The sequence below is a fragment of the Cydia fagiglandana genome, chromosome 17, assembly GCF_963556715.1.
Source record: "Cydia fagiglandana chromosome 17, ilCydFagi1.1, whole genome shotgun sequence".
In the NCBI taxonomy this organism is placed as follows: Eukaryota; Metazoa; Arthropoda; class Insecta; order Lepidoptera; family Tortricidae; genus Cydia; species Cydia fagiglandana.
In genome coordinates, this window is record NC_085948.1 from 706810 (window position 1) to 732493 (window position 25684).

Consider the following 25684-nt stretch of genomic DNA (forward strand, 5'->3'; position numbering starts at 1 on the left):
GGGACCCTATTACTAATAAGACTTCGCTGTCCGCCCATCTGTCCGTCTCTCTGTCTTTGTATCCGTCTATCTGTCATCAGGCTGTAGCTCATAAACCGTGATAGCTTGGCCGTTGAAATTTTCACAGATGATGTATTTCTGTTGCCGCTCAAACAACAAATACTAAAAACAGAATACGTATAATAAATATTTAAGTGGGGCTCCCATTAGGGTGGTTCAAGAAAAATTTAATTTAATTTTCCTAGGGGGTGCCCCCCTTATTTTGTTACACTTATTATGCTGATAAAATACACCAAGTTTCGTAATTTTATCTCAACTACATGGCTCCTCTACACGATAGGCCAACGCCAGCCACTCCAAGGGACGCAGCCATGCGGTAGAATGAGATAGCAATATCACTTGCTCCCTCTAACGCTTAAATGCATCCCTTGGAGTGGCCGGCGTTGGGCCATCGTGTAGAGGAAGCCACAAGGGGGTGCTCAACCACTTTGAAAATTTTCAATGCTCCCATACAACAAATGTTTTTTTTTTTGCCGTTTTTTGCGTAATGCTACGGAAGCCTTCGTGCGCGAGTCCTACTCGTATTTATATTTATAATATAAGTTTTTAAAACTTGGATAGCCTTTAATATTCAAAGTAAATACTGGATGTAACAGCGTAGGTAACGTAACCCAGTCGAATCAATCCGGCATTTGGCAAAGGGCGCGCTGAACTTTGCGCCCAACTCCGTAAATCAGAGTTTCCACTACATTTGTTGCGGGTCGGGCCGACCTCGGTGCGGTGATACCGATTGGTCATGACTCATGAATTTAAATTAAATTTTAGGAAAAAAATATTTTTTTTTTTAATTAGGACTTTAAAGATGGCATTCAGATGTCAATTCAGCTGCATTACTGTTTTGGCGCCATTGTTGCTGCCGCTCTATCTGTCAATTTCCGTAATAAAATGAGTTACACTCGCCGCCGCATTTCTGCCACAATAATGACGTTTATTCTGTCACTCATTTTATCAAGGAAATTGACAGATACAACGGCGAAAATAACGACACTGCAGTTGACATTCGAAAATCACCTTAACGTATACCTTACCCATTTTTTTTCAAATATGTAATATCTTTACTACATCGCCAGTGTGAAATAATATTTGCTAAATATGCAGCCGACCTAGGCTATCGATGGGCGGATGTGGTGGACGCTGATCTGCGCGACCTCCGGGTTGAAAACTGGCGAGAAACGGCACAGGACCGGGATCAATGGCGAGCAGTCGTGTTGGAGGCCAAGACACACTTTGGGTCGCTGCACCAGAGGAGTAAGTAAGTAAGTATTTGCTAAATTACAGTGTTCTTACCCAGCATTGTCTTCAAGTTTAGCCACATCAAAATGTATACTTCACTCACGCGTCGAATTGTTCTTATGACAGTTATTTTTTTTGTGGAGTAGGTCACTTAAAATATTTTTAGAATTCTTGTGGTAGTTCGGCACATTAATTTATTTAGAAATGCATCAATTATGTAAATAATAAAAATACGGTAAGTATTTTTTTTTTATTTATGTTTTTAAATTAAGTCCCATCAAAAGAAATATTTGATGGAATATCATAACATTTTTTTAAATGTTCTTACCGTATTTTTCCCTTTCCTCTGGGTATCACCATTCGACGCGAGAGGTATATGGCTCCTCTACATGATGGGCCAACGCCGGCCACTCCAAGGGACGCAGCCATATGGTAGAATGAGATAGCAATATCACTTGCTCCCTCTAACGCATAAATGCGTCCCTTGGAGTGGCCAGCGTTAGCCCATCGTGTAGAGGAGCCAAGCCACACCGATTCCGTTTGGCCATTCCGAGTGCGCGTCGGCACGAGCCCTAGTAAACGTAGCAGCGTCGGAAGCGATGATATATCGCTCGCTTTAAATGTTAAGTGGAGGCGCGGCTTAATGTCGGGGATGATCGGTGTACACAGCTATAGCCTATAGGTCTTGAAGTTTAAGGTACCGTCCCGATTCGGACTACACCGTCATTACTGCTGCAGTAATGCCGCACGACATCACTGCCGACTGCCGAATTTATTATAAATTTATTTCTTTTAAATTTGTAGTTTTGTTTTTGTTTGTTTCTTTTAACTGTTGTTTTCTTACTTCGCAAACCAATAAGGAAGAGCGGTGTCTCTTGACACAGGCATCTTGTATACTTAAAAAGAGACACCAACCTGCATATTGTTAAGCTATTAAGTTACTGAATAAATAATTTTTATATTTTTTATTGCAATGCTGCTGAAAATGTTATAGTCGATGTTGCTCTCCGGATTTTTGATATTTGCGTCAGCAAAGCGACTCGGCAGTAATGTTGCGCTGCAATACTGGAGCAGTAATGTTGGTACAGTCTAAATACGAACAGCGGCTTTAGAGATGCGAGTGAGACGAATGATGAGTGCTCTGCACTATGTATTTAATATATTTGGTTTGGTATAACTAAATGCATAGTGCAGAAAAAACATAGTGCATTAATTATGTAGTAATCTGACGGCTCGATTCGAAAAATGAATTAGATTTCTGGGTACTAGACTTCAACAAGTTACGATACGGATAATATAAAGATATTTGTAATATATTTGTCAAATTTGACGTTTCCGCGATTCTGGAGGTCCTCTTGAACGATTTCGACAAGTTATGACTTAGATATCCAAGTAACATCTAGTCGATATCTAATGTAGATCTAGTTGATCTCTAAATCGTCTCTAGATCTTGTGATTATCTCGAAATCCGAATAGGCCTGTGAGTACCCACAATAGGTACAAACCTTGAGTTTACTGTAAGACTTACGGCCCGATTCCAACTTTAAGATAGGTACGTCAAATGGGGTCCCTTTGTTTCCCATAAAGTTTTAAGTCATAATGTATTGTTTGTCATATTATCGTTAGTCATAAAACTGAGACCGTTAACTTTTCAGGATTTTCCTAAGGTTATTCTATAGATAGGTTAGGTTAGGTTAGGTTTGTTTTATGGCAATCCTGAAAAGTTACGCGTTTCTGAGAAAAACCAATTATGACTAACGAAAATTCGGACAAACAATACATTATGACTTAAAACTATTTGGGAAACAATAGAGACCCACGTCAAATATTACGACAGGATACGGTTTAGATTAGATATGTCAGTGTCAAAAGTGACGTTTCTTCAAACAATAACGTCACTTTTAACGCTGACTTATCTAGTCCATATCGTATCCTGTCGTAATATTTGACGTATCTTAAAGTTAGAATCGGGCCGATAGTATTTATAATGAGAAAACTAACAATAAGTGGGCATGTACAGTCGCCATCAGACATATCGTAGCGGCCAAGGCGCTCACAAATATCTGAACACGCCTTTATTTTCAAGGCGTTAGAGTGCGTGTTCAGATATTGTGAACACCTTGACCGCTCCGATATATCTGATGGCGACTGTACTCGTAGTTATCTAGTTACTCATGAAATGTTGTTCTTAAACTCCCAAAACATAATCACAATTAATTATAATTACAAAATTGCGCATGCAAGCCTCCATACAAACTTCAGCCCAAAGCACCCATAGGGTACATGTACCGTCATTTGCCGTCCGCATAGTTCGCTAATCGGCGAACTTACCCTGCTCCTTATTAGTTTAGTTTGCGTTATTATCAGATCAAATTGATAAGTCCCTTTGTGGAGCCGACTTGAAGGGATGATTCTGGGTGGTTGGTTTTGATGGTACTTGCTTTGTACTTGTAGGGGAGAATAGTATAAGGTTCAGTTATCTTATCTACGAATGGTCGCAAATGTCTGTGTTTCTGCTCTAGAGCACAGGGTGCCTAGCCAAGATGCCAATCGTTTGCGCTATAACAACGAAACGCTGTCTGCCACTCTATCGCACTATATGTAATAGTGATAGAGAGACAGAAAGTTTGAGTAGTATACTTAGCCGTGTTTTTTAAATGCACATGACTGTGTTTTACTTTCCTCGTATTCTAAATAAAAAGTGGAGTGTTTAAAACTCGGATGAAAGGTACAATTTCAGTTTCGGACTATCGGGTTAGGTACTTAGATGTCGCTAGGCCTCCCTTAAGCTCATATATGGAGGAAATATTCGCTGTATTGGGACCTTACGGTCTTGGTCACTTAGATGGAAGAGTACCGGGCTAGCGATCTGGTGGTCGTGGGTTCAAGTCCCACCCAAGACAGTGAATTTTTCCACTTTTAATTTGTTTCTAAGCATAGTTTGCAGACGTTTCTGCATGATACAAAATTAAAGGCTAATTTAGTGCTAGATTTATGATTTATTTATTATGAAAATTATAATAAAACACATTCTAAACCCTAAAAAAAAATTAAAGATAATAATTACTTTTAACCAAGAACAACATTCTAGAAGTGTGTATAATACCTACTTACTCGTATTAACATTAGCCACATAAGTTTACGACATATGGCTGTGGTTTATTTTCAGTTTTATTTGAACAAGTGACTCATACACTTGTTACCAACACTAGTGTGGATGCAAATAACATTATTTCAACAGTTTATTCAATAAGCTGAATTTAAATGTGTTTAGTATTTACTGAAATAGATTTCATATTGAAATACCCTAAAATACCTATCAAAAAATATCGCATTAATGTTATGTAAGTAATAGTGTTATATGTAATTTATAGGTAATGTGTTATGTAAGTTCACCTTAAAGTAATAAAATAAATTCGCGATAGACCCGGCTGTACTAGTAAATGTGATTTAATATGTAAATATGTGTCCAGAACGCGAAAGTTTCAAATGTTCTGATGATTAGTCTGTGAGGTAGTGTGTGACAAAATTCCTTAATTTCTAATTCCTTAATTCTTAATTTAAGTAGCTTTGACGAGCAATAGTTCTTAGACTACAAGTTCAAATTGAATGTTATTGAAAATATATCTAAGAAATATTATGCGCTACATGTCACTGAAAAATCAGGATTCTAGCTTTGGCTAGCACAAAATTACAGAAGGTTGAAAATGGTCTGCTGTATAGTTGTGCCGTTCTAGAGAACGATCTCCGTTTACTATGGGGAACGTTCTCACATGAATGTCACTTATACGAAACGGAGAATTTTCTCGAGAACGGCACAACTATAGTCTGATGGCTTCGAGAAAAGGATGGTATAGCCGTGCCTCTTTCTTTTGCTCGACTTGGCAGGGTCACCGCCGTGCCCCCCGGTTATATTGTACATGTATTGTCTGCGTAGGTACGCCTGTGTGTTTGTGCAATGTTTCGAATATTCCGATTCCTGGGTTTGCCTTTGTCTAACTATGAATGCAACTTATGTCCCCATGTTTACCCCTTATATGTAACATAACCATAACAATAACTCCTGATAACAATGTTTACCTATTCATTATTAACCGGTAACACTAATTAATGAACTTCCGCCACAATTGGGTCAGCGATAACAACAAAAAACATAACAGTCGTAAGAACCATTTGAAAACTAACTCGAATCTCTACCGTATGCTCACGTGATAAAGTCTAAATTTGAACAGGTTTTTCGATGGCTGTTACGACTGCGGTGCGAATATGTGCCATATGTTTATTGAGATCGGATGTCGTTATGGCAGATAAATTTGGTGATAGAAAAAACTATTGCGCGAGTTCTACGCCCTGAGGGTTCCGTACCATCACACATATTTTTACAATATTTTTTTTAAGTTCCATTTACACTTTACCAGTTATATGATTTGTTTTTGTGTTTTTTTTTAATCTTCTTCCTACATAAGGTACCCAAATTGACATTTGTACATAACAAAAACAATAAAATACGTTTCTTGCCTAAAAGCCTCCCTTAGGTAATAGTAATACTCGTATTTATTGAGTTATTTAGATATTTGTTGGTATAGCGGTAATAGAAATACACAATAATATATGTATACATTTGACAGACACAGATAGACAGACATTGTAGTATTGGCGCGAGCAAGTAATAACAAAAATACATCATTTAGATAGATTTTTGTTACGACTTGCTCATATCATTTTGATGTCAAAATGTGCAAAAATGGCCTCGTGGTTCCGTTTAACCATCAGGTACGGAACCCTAAAATCCTTGTCCTGTGAATAGCTATTCGACATTTGTGTGTGCTCATTAACGGTGCCTGTATGTCACAGTTTATGGTAATTAGTATAGTGGAATAAAAGAGAAAACAAAACGCGTAAATAATTAGGATATACGGAAATAGAAGCCGTTGTAATGTTATACCATTTTATTTAAAGTTGTATGTATATTTTTTTATTTGTAAATTTTTACATTAATCTCCTTGTCCTAATATTTGAACAAACTACCTACCTGAAAGTAACTTTACACTTGCAAAAAACTATTTAAAAAAATTTACTTTTCCATTCATATTGGCTGGTCATATCTTGATGTTTTCTGTGGGAGAACCAAATTAATTTTCGAGAGTAAGGGGTTGGTGCCATTGTAAAAGTTGTAAATATATTCACATCGCAAAATATTGCTGGGATTAAAAAGACATCCTGACAGTATGCGACTTGGAAAACATTTCATAATGCGATGTATATTAATTCTCCCAAGAGTCTTTCCTTTTACTAATCTTCTAAAGGCAGTCAATGAGGTTCCATCTTGTTTCCAACAAAGAATCTATTTTAATAATGTCTCGTCCAGGCGACACATTTCATCAAAACTCAGACAATGGACTTATCTTATATCTTCTAGACAATGCGCCCATATTGTTTGAGGCATAGATCTTTGGTCACTAGATAGAGCAGTAAGAATAATCACATTCAGCCCGGAATAACGGGGAGTGCTCCGAGGAATTATTCGGATTAATTCCTGCCCCCCCCCCCCCCCCCCCCGAATCTACCTACAACCCACCTAACCTGCATACATCTGCGAAGAAATTCAAAGGTGTATGTGAAGGCCCCGATCCGCATTGGGCTAGCGTGGGGACTATAGCCCAAGCCCTCTCGCGCTCGAGAGGGGGCCTGGGCCCAGGAGTGGGACGTATATAGGCTGAATTATTATTATTATTATGAATTCCTGCCGCTTCTTTCCGTCATCGTTCTACGCGGCAATATTTCCATGTCCACCACTTAGATGGTTGGCAGTCCTCAACTGTGCGTAATCCAGAAACTTCCTAAACTGTGGAATAAACTTTCGCCCGCGGTATTACCGGATCGAACGACCTTCAAACCTTAAGGAAAAGAGCTTACTTCTCTGGTGTTGCAGTACTCGTCACTGACTGTGTTAAAACTGACATATACGCCAATATACTCGTATTATGTAATTTACTTTCCATAAATTTCGTTTGCACTATGTTTTTTTACTCATGTTAAAGTAAAATACATTTTATAAATTACATAGACGTCAAACTCGCCATGTGAACTATGATTATATGTTAGTAGGGCGTTATCAGTACCACACTGATGGTAGCCACACAGGTGTCCATAAATGCTAGAGATGTAGATGCTGCTCAAGTCATAATAATGGCATAAAATTCTTCATAGAGCATCTATGGGATGTAAATCTGTGGTTTTCCTCCTCGGGTCCTCAATGTCTTAAGTCACAGAATTAATTCGCTAAATTGCTTTCTTTTCCTTCGGCCATCTTGATTTGACCTCTCATTGTTTGTTGACCTCCGAAGAATGACTGTTATATTTAAATTATACAAGTATACATATAAAGATTTGAGTCTCGTCCAAACTGAATGAATTGTTTATAAGAACTGTTAGAATCACAATGATAATTTACAAACGAGTATAAATTAGGTTAAAACTATTACTAAAAAAATACTTGAGACTTCGGGTGACCTAGGGCTGGCTCATTCCTAGGAATCCTAAGGTCAACGAATAGGCATAGCCATCCAGCGGGGTATTGTAGCCAGCATCATGGGCACCCTTCCGCAGCACATTGGGGACCTTTCATAGGTGGGTATTTTTTCTATTGTTGTTTGTGGTTTCTTGAATGTTAGTTTAGTTTTGTAGGTATTAGTTTTAATTTTAGGTTTTAGGTTTAGGTTTTAGGTTACTATTTATTACCTGTCTTATAAACAAAAAAGTGTTTACGAACTATTTTAAAACTATTTTTGTAAGTCACTCTCGTAAATTTAATATATATTAAATTACGAGTATGGTAGGTTTCTGTAGTTAAAGGATCGTGTGACTAAGTGCTCCCTGAATTAATTTACCAGGATACATACATACAATCTTCGTACCAATTAAGCAAAATACAAGTTGAATTCTCAACTACAAGGTCAGGCCTGAAACGCAAATTAAGGTACCGTTTGCATTCAGACTACATCAGCATTACTGCAGCAGTTTTGTAGCACGAGATTACTGCTCACTGTAGAGCCTGCAGTACTGCCGCATATTTTAAAAATCCGGCAGTAACATCGTCTTTGACATTTGCGGCAGTAATGCAGTCGGCAGTGTCACACTGCAATACTGCTCTCAATTGCATTGAGGCACCAAACGTCATAAGGTCATTTTATCGAGAAATGTGTATGAAATTTGACGTTCCCTACAGTAATGCTGTCGACAGTAGCAGTATTGTGTAACAATCAATGTTGCTGCCCGGTTTATTGACATGTGCGGCAGTAATGCAGTCGGCAGTAATGTTCGCACTGCAATACTGCAGCAGTAATGCCGGTGCCGGCTGAATCGGAACGGTACCTTTACGAGTAGGTACAGCCGAGTCTGATATTGAGATAAATTGATTCCTGGCTTTAATTTAGTCCAAGGACTTATTTCCCTGAGTGCTGCCGAAAGGCTCTCTAATCTGCCGTTTTAGGAGCTAGCTGGATATCGGCGGCCATAGAAATAATAGAAGTAAAATAACGATTTTTTGTAGAGTAAAATATAAATACATTTTAGGTTCAATAAGAACTTATCGCCTTATTTAATATCTTGACTAAATAATCCAATGAAAATTTACTTAAATGTTGAATTTTGTAGTTATATTGACTAATGAAAATGGAATCCAAGTTTTCCAAGAAAATCACTACAATTCACTGCAAAGCAGGTAATTACTAGACATGGTTATCCGTACATATTACTTTACAGTTTTTTGGGTAGATTAGGTCACTACTAGGTATCAAGAACTGATGAAGGATAAATTAAGACACCTACGGCCTAAAGGCTCCCTCGGTGTTACTTTTTTATTTTATATATAATAACGTACGACTCTCTAGCGGGAAAAAGCATACAGTTATAAACATAAATCACTGTTAACTATTGGTCATTCACACGTCATTTAATTTGATTGCAATGAGATTAAAATAAGATAATTTATTTTCATACCAAAGAATACATAATTATTTTTTATTGCTAACAGTGTAGGTACAGTGCACAGACGCTATAAAAAAACCATAACATAATTCAATTTCTTGGCAAATATCTGTTCTACTTTCTAAATATATTACATGCATTAAATAAGTAAGAAATATTTTAACAAACATGCTTCAGTGACTGTGGAATATATTATAGGGGTAGTAGGTATACGGCGAGATCGTCATCCGTCGGTGTTTGACGTCACTACGATAACCGACAATGTCACATCACTAGAGGTGGTCGTCCATCTTAGATTGGTTTTACGCGAGAGCGTCCTCGCATATTATTTTCAGATCTATACTCTCAAATATGTGATTCCCTAATAAATGTTGTTATAAAGTGGTGTCTGGTGTTTTTACTCTTACAGCTTCAGAAGTGCGATGTGAACTTTTCGCCTACTGCGATATAATTTGTCGGAAATTGGCAATACAAAATTAACCGGGCGTAGTCCTCTCTTGTTTCATTGTTATTTAACGTTATCTTTATATAAAATAATGAAACTGATTGTAATGAGTAAACGCATCAACACCACTCATCAGTTTGGGATTAAAATATACAAGGTCTTATCGTCTAAGACCTACAAGGATAAACTAACCTAACTAAACGAACCTACTAAACTACTGCCGCTTATCTTTTCCTTGTGTTGTGTTTGTGTTTACTTTCAGATACCTATTGCAGTTATGTTGCAGTGTATGTGTTTACGTTGCATCATGACTGTCAAAAAAAAAATACATATAGACAGTGTAATACAGCTGACTCCAAGATGATGATGATGGAGATTACAATATTCACTGCCTCTCTTATATGTTGTGTTATTTTTGTGATTCATGTGCTTTCAGATACATAACATAATGTGATTATATACACATGACATATTAACACAATGCTATGATCATTTTCTAATGGTTGTGTGCGGTGAGAAGTACATTCAAGTAAAAGTCATACAAACAAGTTTGGTAATATAAATTTAGCCTTGATTGATACTATGTGTATGGTGATATTATGCTTTCACAATTAACAATGAGCGCTACTTAATACTTTCCCTTTACAGTCAAATTAAAATAGATTCCAAGTTTTCAAAACCACAAACCGGTAAGGAAAGTGAATTGTTGTTTCACATATGTGTGTGTGTAAAACATGCTTATTGCAACTGAAATAATGCTTTGTTAGTATGTTTTTGAGTTGTGTAATTTCCAGAAATTTGACAGCAATGATTCTTGAAGTGAATTACCATACCGTTGAAGGCATTAGAGCGCTTATCAGCTCAGACCTCTATAATGAACCCAAATCGATATGGATAATATTTCAAAGTTAGTTGGTTATGGATGCCAGTTACATTATGTTCAAGTAATTCATTATATGCAGAAAATTCTTCGTTATGGTTTGATCATATGGGGAAACTCCACTGATATGACAAAAGCATTTGTCAAACAGAAGAAATGTGTAAGAGCAATATTTTCACTAAAGCCTCTTGACTCGTGTAAACCGGTCTTTAAGCGCTACAAGCTTTTGTCTCTACCCTCTCTATATATTTATGAGATTGCCGTATTTGTCCATACAAACAAGCAATACTTTAATGAAAATGTTGATGTTATAACATACAACAATCGGATGTCAAGGCAAAAAAACCTATTGAATGTACCTAAAGCACGCCTGAAACAAACAACTCGCACGCCTTATTTTATGTGTGTTAAAATATTTAATAAAATTCCTAGCGATGCCAAAAATCTTCCTTTAACGCAATTCAAGAAAAAATTGCATATGTGGCTATGTGAATTATGTATTTACTCTATAAGCGAGTTTTTAAATGCTAAGTTTAGTAATAGGAGCTAGTTGTAGTTTAATGTAAGCATTTACATTTATTTTAGTAATAAGGCATCTTTATTTTGTGTGACTTCCAGCCACGAAATCTAGATTTTATATTTGCATGCTTAATTAAGTAGAGTATGATGGACTATATAACTAATATTGTAACAACTTATTGTAACCCATATTCCGCAAATAAACAATCATTCAATGTTGATAAGTGACTAATCTCTGATGTCATGGAAAATGAGGTATTTATTTAGAAATAAAATTATTGTTCATGTTTTACATGGATACTAATGGTTAGTATGTGTTACATGGACTGGGTTGGTAAAATGCACTTTGTGAATAAGCAAAAGGAATTAGGATTGTTCATTTTTTTTCAAATGTTCTATTTCGAAAACCATTTCGAGATATAAGGTTTTTAAACAGTTTCCGACATTTGCTGCGATATAATAATTGAGGATTGAAGATATTTCAACAAATATCCTTATGACCTTGTTTTGACCTTCTCCTGGGCTGAATGTAAAGTCATTGCATAATAAAAGTTATCGAACCATAGTAAATAAATCCATCACTCACGTATTGTCAAAGTTATCATTGTCATCGATTGTCATAACAAAATTTTTCAGTTAAACCGCTGCGCTTGTTTGTTACAATTTGATTTATAATTAATACCTAAACAGTAGATTTCATTGCTTAATAATATATCAAAAACCTTGTTCCTATGTATGGGAATGATTCACAAAAATAATAGTTCGAATCCACGAAGACCTACGACGTGAAAGATGGTGCCGTGAATTAAACTTGGAATACCTACCTACTACACGTGTTACACACAGTATTGCTGTGAGAATCACGTCGATGTAAGTATAAAATTAATATTAATTTACTACAATTAAGTATTTAAAAGCTCACTTTATTGGTAGGGTCGTGGTATCTATTTATTTTCTGTGGTAATGTAGCCAGAGTATCTAAAGGCAAACCGTTAAACAGAGATGGTGCCTACTAGAAAGAAGGAATATACAAGAATACATAGCCATAATCAAAATTCAGCCTGAAACTGCTTTAAAAAGATATAATTTCTAATTTCCAGGTACATGTTGCAGTTTAAGCTGCTGATATCATGTTGGACAAGACTTAATAAAGAGTTGTGAATAATAAAACATGTTTTTGTTTACCTACTTTTTTATTAATTTGGGAAATATGTTATATATGTTTCCAAAAAAAATAGTAACTTTACATTAAATGTATGTTTATCATGTTCTGCACGAGCATCTGACAATGATGGCTTCTTGTTGACCATCCAGAAGAGAAGTGTATGGTTTGTTATTTACTCTGTTCCCAGGCATTATTTACGGTCGTAAAGTATTACGACGATTAATAATTAATATGACGTTCGTTTCAATACAAAATGCTCAACTTTGTTCTGGGCCCAAGTGCAGTTACATATCGCACAGCTGTATCTAAATAGGAATCACGATGACCTGAAATAATAGGATATAATTAGCAAAATTGGCATGTTCCTAATATAGTAGTATAAGTATGTAGTATGTAGTACAATATCCAAACAATGGTGACAAGCCGGTAGAAAGCACCCACTGGGTGCTAAGCTACCTTTAGCAATGGACGCTTGTAACGATTTTATGAATCCAATCTTCTTACAAATCGAATCAGTTAAAATATATATGATGTAGGTAACTTACATTTGTATTTTTGCTCCCTTCATTTCAGCCAAGTTATGGTTGGAGTTGGATGCTATATGGATACATACTCCAAAAAAACTAAGTTAGGTATATCATATAACTTAGGCAGATTTCTGGAATCAGCTTTCTCAAATTTATAGCGTAGGTATTTTGAAATTAATGATTCAAAATAAACGAGTTTTCCATTCCAGACGATTGTTATTTATAGAAATACGTGACACTGACATTGTCGACAGGTGACATTACAATCAATTGACAATGACAACTATTTTTTAATGCTTGTTGTTGCTTGTGCATTATCCTAATCAGCCGACGACATGTAATTTACGAGAAGTCGTATCTCATATTTTCAATAAATTATAAATATTCAACCGAGCTACGAATTACTAAATCATTCAAATTGGTATCTTAAATTAACCTATATTTTCAGAAAATAAAATAAAAATGGGGGTCTAAAAAAAATGAACAATCCTAATTATTGACATCTATTTGTAGCTGGTTAGTATTGTCTGTGACAGGTTTAGTCACTCCATGTTTCCGGAGCCTCCTCGGGCTGAATATTTAAAAAAAAGATGTTCCATATCTCATATAACCTCATACATCCTTGCAATTCATATTAAGTTGGAGACATACTGCTATAGTAAAAGGCAGTATCTCAGTAAAAATGGCAAGGAAAGTAACAAGGATAATTTCTGTCTGTCTGTACATATTATTTTATTAATTATGAATAAAATGTTTATCCAACCGTTCCATACAACTTATAGTATGTTGTGTTGTGATTGTTTTGTTCATAGGGATGTTGGTTTATGTTTGCATTGCAAATATTTTTCACAAAATGTCATGTTATAAAATGTACCAAAGACATATATTTAAACAGACTTACCAAACTAATGAAAATTTTAATGGCATTACATTGTCAAGTGTTTGAGTGAGTATTGACAAAAATAATCATTAATTTGTGTTCTAGCAGTATTTTTCAGATGCATTTCCTTATAACAAAACTTGATTGCTGGTGAAGTTTTGAACATAACTTTATAATATTTGCACCGATGAAGTATGATTACAGGAGTTTTAAGGTTTAAATTTTATCGAAGAGATGGACATATTGAACTAGATATTTATTTACTGAGCTGAATATGACACTGGTAAAGCAGGTTGCTGCTAATGGTAAGCAAGGTGAATTCTTTCAGTAGTCAATATAGACTGACGGTCTACATGATATACATGTCTTTTACATACAATTGCTGCTGGACTCTAAACGTACCGGTCAGTTAAATGTTAAATGGATGAATATTAAACGAAAGTAAATAGCTTGGTTAAAGCTTTCTAAGTAACTTTTTTAACCCATTCACTGCTACTGAACATTGACCGAAGGATATCATGTTATCATGAGCTACTGTTTGAAGTTATTAATGGTTTTCGTCTGAACTTGTAGTGTGTTATGGTACTGTTTGCATTATAAAACAGTACACTTTTATTGCTTCTGGGTTTCATAAATCAGAATTAAAAAAAAATAATAATAATGTTTAACAATTTTTGTGGGTTCACTAAGTATCTATTTCATTGTTTTGCAAACTGCATAAATTGTGGTTTTTTATGTTATGAACTCATTTACCTTAAAATGTGTGCTTGCATGGCATTTAACAAAATTATTTAGTTTTGTGCAGGTACAAGTTAACCTGGAGAATGATGTGATGAGTTACCTACACATAAAATGCACATGTACAGCTGAAGAAAATCAACCATGTGTGTCTTGGAATTGGAAGCTTTATGGTTTAAGCATATGTGCCATTGATTCGGTTGATTGATCATTATCAATATACACTTTCATGATGGTTGAAAAATACAAATTTGTGAAACCTCGGTAAGGCGAACCTGGGTAACAGAGGAACCTCGATAACATGAACTTCTGTTCAGGCTCTACTGTAGTTCAACCGTGGTATAGTAAGAGTGTGGCCTTTATTTAGGGGCACGGAAGAGGCACGCCAAGTTGCACATGATCATTTACATTGGTTGCATAGTAGCAACTGCTTATTATTTTATATTTTCCATGTTCACGCCAAATGCTGTTATTTCAGGTACCGTTTTCAGATTAAGAACTGACGACGAGTATATTCTCAGATTAAGAACTGAGATATAATTTTATTAGACACTCGGATTGAGAACTGAGTTATTATATTATTTATATTACTTACTCTCGGATTAGGAACCGAGTTGTGATTTTGTTTTATTCCCGATTTAGAACTGGGTTACTGTTGTCATACTAATGTGTATTGTTAACGGGTTTGCCGACTAATGAAGGCAAGTGCTGTTATTTCAGGTACTGTTTTCAGATTAGAAACTGACTATATTCTCAGACTAACAACTGAGTTATAATTTTATTAGAAACTCGGATTGAGAATTGAGTTTTGTTTTTATTTATATTACTTACTCTCGGATTAGGAACCGAGTTGTGATTTTGTTTTATTCCAGATTTAGAACTGGGTTACAGTTGCCATACTAATGTGTTTTGTTAACGGGTTTGCCAACTAATGAAGGCAAATGCTATTATTTCAGGTACCGTTTACAGATTAAGATCTGACTATATTTTCAGACTAAGACCAAAAAGAATAGATAGTATAGAGGGGTCCCGTCAAAGTAAATTTTGTAGTCACGGTACATTTACTGCCATCTATCGACACACGATTAAAACTTAAAATAAAATTGAAAATGTATAAATGAATTAAAATATGTTTACGGATATATGATTATTAATTTTTATTGTTCCACAATGACCCATGTTCTTTCACTGATACGTGTTAAAATTGTTAAATATCAAACGGTGTCGCCAACGCCATCTAAACGACAATAGGCCAAAGGTGTATGGCGCCATCTATTCGACAGTGACTTTTGCTTGACATCCGAGGCACGTTTTTTTCTTAGACTTTATTTATCTTATACGGAGTTATATATATCTCTGCTAAGACTGAGTTATACTTTTATTAAAAACTCGGATTGAGAACTGAGTTTTGATTTTATTTATATTACTTACTCTCGGATTAGGAACCGAGTTGTGATTTTGTTTTATTCCAGATTTAGAACTGGGTTACTGTTGTCATACTAATGTGTTTTGTTAACGGGTTTGCCGACTAAACCTAGAAAATAAACACATTGTGCTTGATTAAATATTGTAGTAACCATGGTAATGCTTGCGATATGTTATTTATGCCACCCCACTGTTAGCCATTTTACTCTAAAGGCTGGTTCATAATTCTACCGGTTGCTTCAATGTCTGCTATAGAGCTTTAATTATTGTGTGCTCTTTAAGAAGTGCTATTACTTTTGTCTTGGCAAGGGATGCTATCCTTAAGAGGCTAGTTCCTGGCGCCGGTAATCGCAACAAAGGCTTAAAGGAGCGGTCTGTTGCTTGTCACTATCCTTAAGAGGCTAGTTTGTTCCTGGTATCTGCAGTGCAGGCCTTAAGGGGCGGACCGCTGTATGTGATATAATACTATCCTTAAGAGGCTAGTTTGTTCCTGGTATCTGCAGTGCAGGCCTTAAGGGGCGGACCGATGTATGTGATATAATACTATCCTTAAGAGGCTAGTTTGTTCCTGGTATCTGCAGTGCAGGCCTTAAGGGGCGGACCGCTGTATGTGATATAATACTATCCTTAAGAGGCTAGTTTGTTCCTGGAATCTGCAGTGTAGGCCTTAAGAGGCGGTCCATTGTATGTGTTATGAGATTATCCTTAAGAGGACCATTATTTCTACTACCGATAACTGTTTTATCTATATCGTACTATTTGTTGTTGACCTTGAGAGGTTGGCTTGAGACTTTGTTTACAAAAGGATAATTTAATGACATTAAGACTGATGATCTCAAGGTTACCTTGAAAGGGTTGCTTGCACTAATACCTTCTAGAGATCGCTGGCGCAGTTCCGGATCCAGTAGATGTTGAGGTAGTGCCTGTTCAAAATGCCCAGTAGAACGAGTGCGTGCAATGGGCTCCGTGACAGCCTTATGGTGAAGGGCTGGCTTCTACGGTCGTTGCCTCTACAAGGGCAGTGGTATTCTAGCCTGCATGTGATATTTTAACACGGTAATGTTTTCTTTTTGTCCAATAATCAAATCTGTGGTTATCTGCCATTAGTCACGATGCTAGAAAGCGGTGACATGAAGTACCTACTTGATTACGTCGCCATTAAGGGTGATTATGTAATTTATTAACAATGTTGCTAAAGAGCGCTCATGAGTTCTATCCAATCATAACTGCATCTTTCTCATGTATTTACAGAAGTAGACCTTTTGACTGTGATGGTTATTACAGTATAATTTTATGGCTATCAAGCCGGACCTGTGATCAAAGGGTCTAACTGTGCCATTTGCGCATTAATATATCGTCGAAATCTTATCATGATTATTTCGAACAACATTGTGGTATGCTAATGTCAAAGCCTGTCGATGGCGCTAGGGTGAATTTTAACGCTTTGTTTATATTAAGGAACTGAGGCTTTTCACATGTATGCTACAGAGTTTCGTGAATAAGAGTTTGTACTGTTTACATGTGCTGTATCGGAGGGCACCTATGCACATGCATGAGACGTGTCCCACGTTAGCCTCCCACCAGTTGAGGAGCCAACTCAACGGAGGAGCCAACCAGTAATGAACTGGTGAAGGCTACCGCCACCTGGTGAAGGCCCAGCTTGCTGCGACTGCGTTGGCTGCGGCAGTCTTCAGTGGCGGCCTTGATAACAGTGACCTGACGGGACGTAGGTCGGGTCAGAAGATGGCCGAGCTATACAGCGAGATCGTCATCCGTCGGTGTTTGACGTCACTACGATAACCGACAATGTCACATCACTAGAGGTGGTCGTCCATCTTAGATTGGTTTTACGCGAGAGCGTCCTCGCATATTATTTTCAGATCTATACTCTCAAATATGTGATTCCCTAATAAATGTTGTTATAAAGTGGTGTCTGGTGTTTTTACTCTTACAGTAGGTATTATTGTAAATTATATTTTTTGTTTCAACTACTAACCAACAATGTCATACACAGAAATTAAGTTCACATCTCTCTTATGGATAAACCAAGGGCTAAAAAGCCTAATTTTAGTAATTTTATATCCTTATAAGTATAAAGGAAACGCCTTTCTATTAACTTTTGTGATAAAGTCAATACCTACTCATACTCATATTTTATTGTCAGGCTGACATGAATAATCTACATTAAAGGTAGATAAATATACAAGATACATACATTTAATACTTGAAATAGTATAACTCAATTAATAAGTGTACTTACCTATATCCGAAAGCCAGTAACCCAAGAACGAAACCACAAATGAGATGGACGGACCAGGTAAAAGAAGTGGATGCGTTGGCACACAAATGTGCCAGGAAGGCAGCCAAATAGACAAGAATGGCCGCATGTTGTGAAGCTCGTCACCATTAGCTAAAATGGTGCCGATCACTAGATCTAGAGTGAAACCACAAAAAAAGAATAGTCGAATAGGTGAATACTTTTTACAGTGAAATTGACGGATACAGAGGCGACATTAACGCCGCTGCAGTAACGTCGCAACAATAATGCAGCTGCGGTTGACATCCGAATGTCACCTTTTGTCCTACGGCTGTTAGTAAACGCGACGGAGTGAGTTTATCATTATTATTAAGCAGCCTGGAGACTTCTTATAGATAAAGCTACTTATGGTGTTCACGACCCTCAGCTGTGAGGATAACGACGAAGAAGAATTATAATTATGAACACTTTTGTATGAGGAAGCGGACTCGCCGGCCACCTTGTTAATTTATACGCAGCGTCGGTGGGTTAGCTCTAAATTGTAATTTGCCGAAAGTGCCGTCTTCAGAGATGCCAGATAATGTGCCAACGCGAGCCAAAGGGAAGGAATTCGTTTAAGGCTGCTTTGTTCTGTAAAATAATTGTCCTGATATAGACCCAACAGTCTCTGAAGTTGATATTTTCCGCTATTGATAAAGTTGTTATTGATTACTAAATGTTTTGATTTACTAAAATAAAATTTTATGTGTCAAAACTCTAGCGGGGCATTACACAATTTGACGTTTGCGATTTGCGCGCAGTAATACAGTTGAGAATTTTATTTTAGCCAATCAAAACTTTCAGTGAGCAATCACGACTTTATTTTTGTAGCGTGAAAATGTGTATTGGGTAATACTCAAGAAGAGATAACTATCAATGATAAGTATCATGGCTCTACACGATGGGCCAGCGCCGGCCACTCCAAGGGACGCATTTATGCGTTAGAGGGAGCAAGTGATATTGCTATCTCATACTACCGCATAGCTGCGTCCCTTAATGGAGTGGCCGGCGCTGGCCCATCGTGTAGAGGAGTCATCAGATGTCAGTCATTCTCCATTCTAATCGTCTTTCCATTTTTCGAAGTCAAATGTCAAAAAAAGCTTCGTCTATATATTTTCCTTCGCTGCCTCCCAATGATGTACCTGCGGGGTGGCGCCATTTTGAGATTATTCGGTGGCCTGACTCGGCGCCCGGGGCGGTGAATTTGATCAAATGACATATCTACACAGATAAAGGAGAAATGGAAGGGATTCGTTTAATAAAACTGAGGAGAGAACTAGGTATGAAGCAAAACCTCACGTTAAATAAACTCACCCCCAAAATATTTACAAATCATTTTTTCCTATAAATAATTTATTCTCATCTCAAAACTCAAAGTCGCTCAACGAGCTATGGAGAGGGCTATGCACGGAGTTTCTCTATGTGATCGAATCAGAAATGAGGAGATCCGTAGACGAACTAAAGTCACCGACATATCCCACCGGATTGGCAAGCTGAAGTGGCAATGGGCAGGCCACATTGCACGCAGAGAAGATGGCCGATGGGGTCGAAAAGTGCTCGAGTGGAGACCACGGACTAGCAAGCGCAGCGTAGGACGTCCACCCACAAGACGGACAGACGACCTTGTTAAGGTCGCCGGAAGATGCGGGTCGCTTCCAACCGGTACGTATGGGATCCAAGGGGAAGGCCTATATTCAGCAGTGGACGTGTTATGGCTGAGATGATGATGATAAAAGAAGGAAAAAACATGTTTGAAAAGTATTCAGTAACCTAGTACGGTACATAGTAGGTACGAAAGGACAATGGCCTTAAACTGTGATAATAGTTCTGTTGGAAGGACGGATAGCAACCAATCTCAAGTCACTGTGTTTGCACTTTATTCAGCAAAAATAAAATTCAAAATCTCATGTCTTCTATATCAAATGAACTACTCGAAGTCTTATCCAGATTTTTTTTCTAATCTATTGTGATCGACAGAAGCTGACAGAAAACAATCATAATTGCAAAAGCAAGGGTTACCCGTTTATGCCCACGATTCTTCCTATTATTATAGTGCTTGACATGCTAATGCCCAATAGATGACACCCTGTTGTCACCTCTCTTGACAATGATTTAAGGTACCGCTCCGATTCGGACTACACCAACATTACTGCTGCAGTATTGTAGCGTGACTGCTGCCGACTGCATTGTTGCCGCAAAATCGATGTGGCCCGGGTCTGAATCCCAGCAGTACCTTTACAAATAAATTCTATGACACGAGCGAAACCCGACGTTAAAAAAAGAGAGAATTTATAATAGGTATCTATACGAGTAGGCACATTTTTTATGCGCCTTCCACGACTTCTGACATCGATGTACGTAACCAGGTTTGCAGGTGGCTGTTGACGCGGCGGTTTGGCGGCCATCTTTATCCCCCAGGAATTGTATTTCCCTTTCCGGTTTGTTACAATTCTGTTTTTTATTGACAGGTGCTTTATTGCATTGTGATTTTATTACAATCTATAGAATCGTGAAGAAAATTTAGTAATAAAATCTGCATTGTGAATACTATGAGGTGTTTTTAATAATATTTTTATATTTATAAAATTTTAGTACCATAACGCTCCGCGATTGTTGCGCCATTAGGGTTCTAGCTAAATGGGTTGTTCAATTACTTACGCTATAAAATTTCCAATTTAGCAAGAACCCTAAATGGCATAGCAATCCCGTGTGGATTTTAGTTTAGTTTAGTTTATTGATCTCTCAATACAATTTTCATAGTTAATGTAAAAGAATACAGAAGCAATTTATCGTAAGAAAGAAGAAGAAACTTATCGTATATCGTATATTATAGCGATCGTCGGATACAAAATATATAATTAAATTACAATTAAACAATAGTTATATACTCGTAAAATGTAAATATATCACAAAATATTATTCATATCAAAATATTTCTAATAGCAAATCATAAAATTTAAATTAATACAGTCACAATCTGAGATGAAAAACATTATAATTCATAACCATTTTTGTTACAAGCAATGAGTGTTTCTTAATTTAGAAGAATAAGTACTTTTTATGACTGCTTCTTCCAACTTTCATTGACACATTTGCAACGAATTGTCAATAGGGTTTGACTACTTTGACTATCACCCACAAGACAATGCCATCCCTGCTAATATTAATAAATGCGTAAAATATTTAACTGTGTCTGTTACCTTGTTGCTCAAACCTCTGAATCGATGTTGCTGCCCGGATTTTAGAAATTTTTAGCAGCAAGGCATTTGAAAGCAATGTCACGCTGCAATACTACAGGAGTGCTAGCGCAGTGGGAATCCGAACGGTACCTTTACATAGTTCAAGTTTGTCGCCTACAACTTACCCCAAACAAGAACCCCGTACCATGTAACCGGGGCCGCAGAGGGTAATACGACGCAGGTGGAAAAGCTGAATGGGAACACAATTAACCCAAATCCCGGGACAAAGGCCGTTGTTACACGCTTCCCATTTACTTTCTTTGTTTATTAAGATTAAGGACTTGGTTTTTAGAGCTTCGCACAAAACTGTACGTGGAGCTCTTATGAGATCACTTCGGTCTTGCAAATTGGTTAAATGTGTTTTTCTCTAAGACCGTTTGATGTAGGTATACCTATCTAAAACACTTTTAAGGAAAAACAATGGTTCGATATAATCATAAAAAAAGTTTGTGCGAAAAGAGTAGAGTCGTGAAATGTATGAGGTACATAATACATTCTACGCGTCTTCTTCTTCCCACAGACTCTATAAGGATAAGGTTTATTTTTGTTACTAAGTAAGAAATTAAATTAATTTATGAAAATATTTTGATTCGTGTTTTAAAACACTACTAATACGAATGAAAAAGTAACCAACGCCTCCAGCGCCGAGGGCTGGGATCATAGACTAGGAATCCTCTAGCTAAACCGAGTTTAGAGAAATTATTTCATGCAACCTATGATGCCAAAGCACGAGGTGAGCGAAATCCCGTGCCGTGATTGGTCCGTTCAAAGACATGGACATCACACAAAGACGCTTTCGACGCGAACATGGAGTAAAACTACCGTATGCGTGGCAGAGGGGGTAGCGCGACTATGCTCAGTCTGGAGGATGTTTTGTCTGTGGCTGGGATCGAACCAGCGTCCTCTGCATTCGCGACAGATGCCTCGATCACTCGGCCACCTGGATCATGGCGGTTAAGGTTTCTCAAGTGTGCAATTTTTTAAACGCCTAATACAGCCGCCTTTGGCCGCAGGCCTTGGTCACTTTTTGTTGATCATATGACATCTATTAATTATTAATTAACCCCTGATGCAAAAAGAGGGGTGTTATATGTTTAACGCCTGTCTGCCTGTCTGTCTGCGGCATCGTAGCTCTCCAACGGATGGGCCGATTTTGATGCAGTTTTTTACATGAAAGCGAGTTATCTTTCGGTGGTTCTTAGCTATGCTTTATAGAAATCGATCCAGCAATTTGAACAGAATCATCTTTTTTTCAAAATGATGTACAGCATTTTTGGCATAAAATGGATCTTGTTGTCATATAGCGTAGGGGTTTTTTAAACTTTTAATTTGATACCTAGTTATTTCAGCTTATGATCTAGGTATTGCTGTGTATATAAGTTTACATATGCATATGTTGAAGTACTTACACTATCCTTAACCACATCGTTTTTCTACACACGGTAACCGACAGCGGTTACATTTTATTACCGTTTGCGAAACTATGATACCGCCCAAACGGATCTATACTATGTTGTAACCATAATTATGTTGCAAAATGCGGGTTTGATTTAAAAGGAATACCTGCGTTTGGAAAGTATCGGTTATATCGTAACTATCAAGTAGCACAGGACAGGAGTATTTGAATTTTAGGAAATACTATCAAGTAGGTACCTTAATATATTGTGCCATTTCATAATTACTTACTGTGCAGCTCTCTCGCAAAACCTAATACGAACGAACAGTACCTACATAATTAACAATTCACGTGGTTAACAAACTTAAATATTATTTGAAAAGTGACATATAGTCCCAACTAAGTATATGTATAGTTTTCCGCATCGCCTCTCTCACCAAGGCACTTTACGAAAATTTGTTTTGCCTTGAAAATCCCAGTTAAAACTAGTTTTCACGGCAGAAAAAAACAAATCACTATTACCTTATAAAACAAAGTCCCCCGCTGCGTCTGTCTGTCTGTGTGTTTTGTATGTTCGCGACTAACTCAAAAACCATTGAACGGATATTAATGCGGGTTTCACCTATCAATACGAGTAGAGTGCTGTGATTCTTGTGGAAGGTTTAGGTGTATAATTTGGGGTCCCTTTGTTTCCCATAAAGTTTCAAGTTATAATGTATTGTTTGTCATATTATCGTTAGTTATAAAACTGAAACCGTTAACTTTTCAGGATTTTCGTAAGGTTATGCTGTAGATAGGTTAGGTTAGGTTAGGTTTGTTTTATGGCAATCCTGAAAAGTTAAGCGTTTCTGAGAAAAACCAATTATGACTAACGAAAATTCGGACAAACAATACATTATGACTTAAAACTATTTGGGAAACAATAGAGACCCGTATAATTTGCTAACCCGTGCGAAGCGGGTCGCTAGTAAAAATTGTAAAATACCCCGGTAACATAACAAGCACTGCACATGCATAGGAACCATGCCGATTATTAGGTATTTAGGTATACAGTGAGCCTGAACCTATTAGCCCCACATGCCCCACGGCTTATTCAATTGCCCCGGTAACAAGATTCGACACCCGGTCGGGCCCTAAACTAAATCCCGTCACGTAATATTGGATCTGTCGGAATCTGGTTACGGCTGTAGTCAAATTGGTATTAAGACGAGTTCGGGCCAGGCCGATTTGTGAATTTCAAAGTTGTCAACTGCCAATGATTTTCAAATTGACGTTAAATACATTTAAGGATTTTAATTTCGGATCCATTTTGAACCTTGTCACAGTAATAATAGTATATAGGTAGTATGAGGCGACTTTAATTTTGATTGTCACTGTGACAAGGTAGGAAATGGGCCATAAATTAAAACCTTCGACCGTACGGTCAGCCAAGAAAGTGGTCTGCACGTTTCAACTCTATCAATCAGATGATAGAGTCGAAAAGTGGTAGACCACTTTCTTGACTGACTGTACAGTTAACCACTCACATGCTTTTGGTAACTGTAGCTACCAGCTGTCACCCTTATTTTATTATAATAATATAGAGGTCACTGAAAAATATCAAGCATGTGAGTGGTTAAAAGCAAACTGATAGAATATTACCTAGCATAGGAGACTGTAAAGAAATTGATGTCAATTGATTTGATAGTATATTAAGTATATTTATAATAGATGAGATTTAGATTTAGATATTACTTACTACATAGTCTACCTATACATATAATGTATTAAGTTAAGGCAAAATAATGTAGGTACTATAGTTTATTTATTTATTTATTTAGTTTATTTATCTATTCCTTAAATTAACATTTACAGTCAAGCTACACATATACTATAGGCGAATTTAATGCTTTGCGCATTAAATTCCCCAATCATTATATTTTCAGCGAACTTTACTGCAACATTGACCATTGATCAACATTGATTTGATTCTAATCCGAGTGTACCAGCCGCTACTTCGTGCCCCTTTTCGAAATAGACTGACAAACAACAATAACCCAGTGGTCCAATCCCGCAAAACGCAAACACAAAGTCCCTGACTCATAGCTTTTGAAACCACGCAAAACGCCAACAAAACAACATTACCGGCCTAGGCCAGAAAGACTCATCTTCATAACAATCTCGTGCTGACATAATGCTTTTTTGTAACGAAGGTTGAACACGCTTGAAATTATAACAGAAAGCTTATTAAGGTGCTTTGGGGTCATTTCGACATTGTTTAGATGATTAAGTAACTATCATGTTCATACCTAAAACTTGAAATGAAATGAAATATTTTTATTATGTGATGTGTTTAGTTTACATCAGCGGTCGGCAACCCGCGGCCCGCGGGTCGCATGCGGCCCGCCGACCTCTCGCTTGCGGTCCGCGAGCCTCCCTGGCTATTTTGTATGTAATACTGACGAACGACAATGTCCGCTAAAGTTAAATATTACCAAAGTGCGGCCCGCGTCATCTTCGTATGTGGCCCTTGGCTGCTAAAAAGTTGCCGACCGCTGGTTTACATAATAGTTTGCAATTATTGTAGGTCATAATCTAATTCACCAAACCCGCGGATCTTAGAGCATTTAATAACCGGAGTCGCATTTAAGAGCTTACACCTCACAATTGTGCATACTTTTATCTGGACTGACGTTTATCTGACATAGCTATTTGTACGTTACGTATACTATACATTTGACGTGCCCCTCCCCCGCGAAAATCGGCAGACTGTTTTGTACAGAAAATGACAGCCAAGGCGTCTCCACAGTTACAAAATGCTCTAAGCCACTGAAATTATATTAGTATATTGTTGATATACCTACACACATTACAGATTAGGCAAAAAGATTTCTAATTCAATTATTATCACCT

At 37.1% G+C, this 25684-nt stretch overlaps 1 non-coding gene across 1 annotated transcript; it reads left to right on the plus strand.

The window, feature by feature from the left end:
- The first annotated feature begins 4123 nt into the window (after positions 1-4123).
- Trnaa-agc (transfer RNA alanine (anticodon AGC)) lies at positions 4124-4196 on the plus strand. Its single transcript has one exon. It is a non-coding gene; the product is annotated as a tRNA-Ala (tRNA).
- Positions 4197-25684: the final 21488 nt, after the last annotated feature.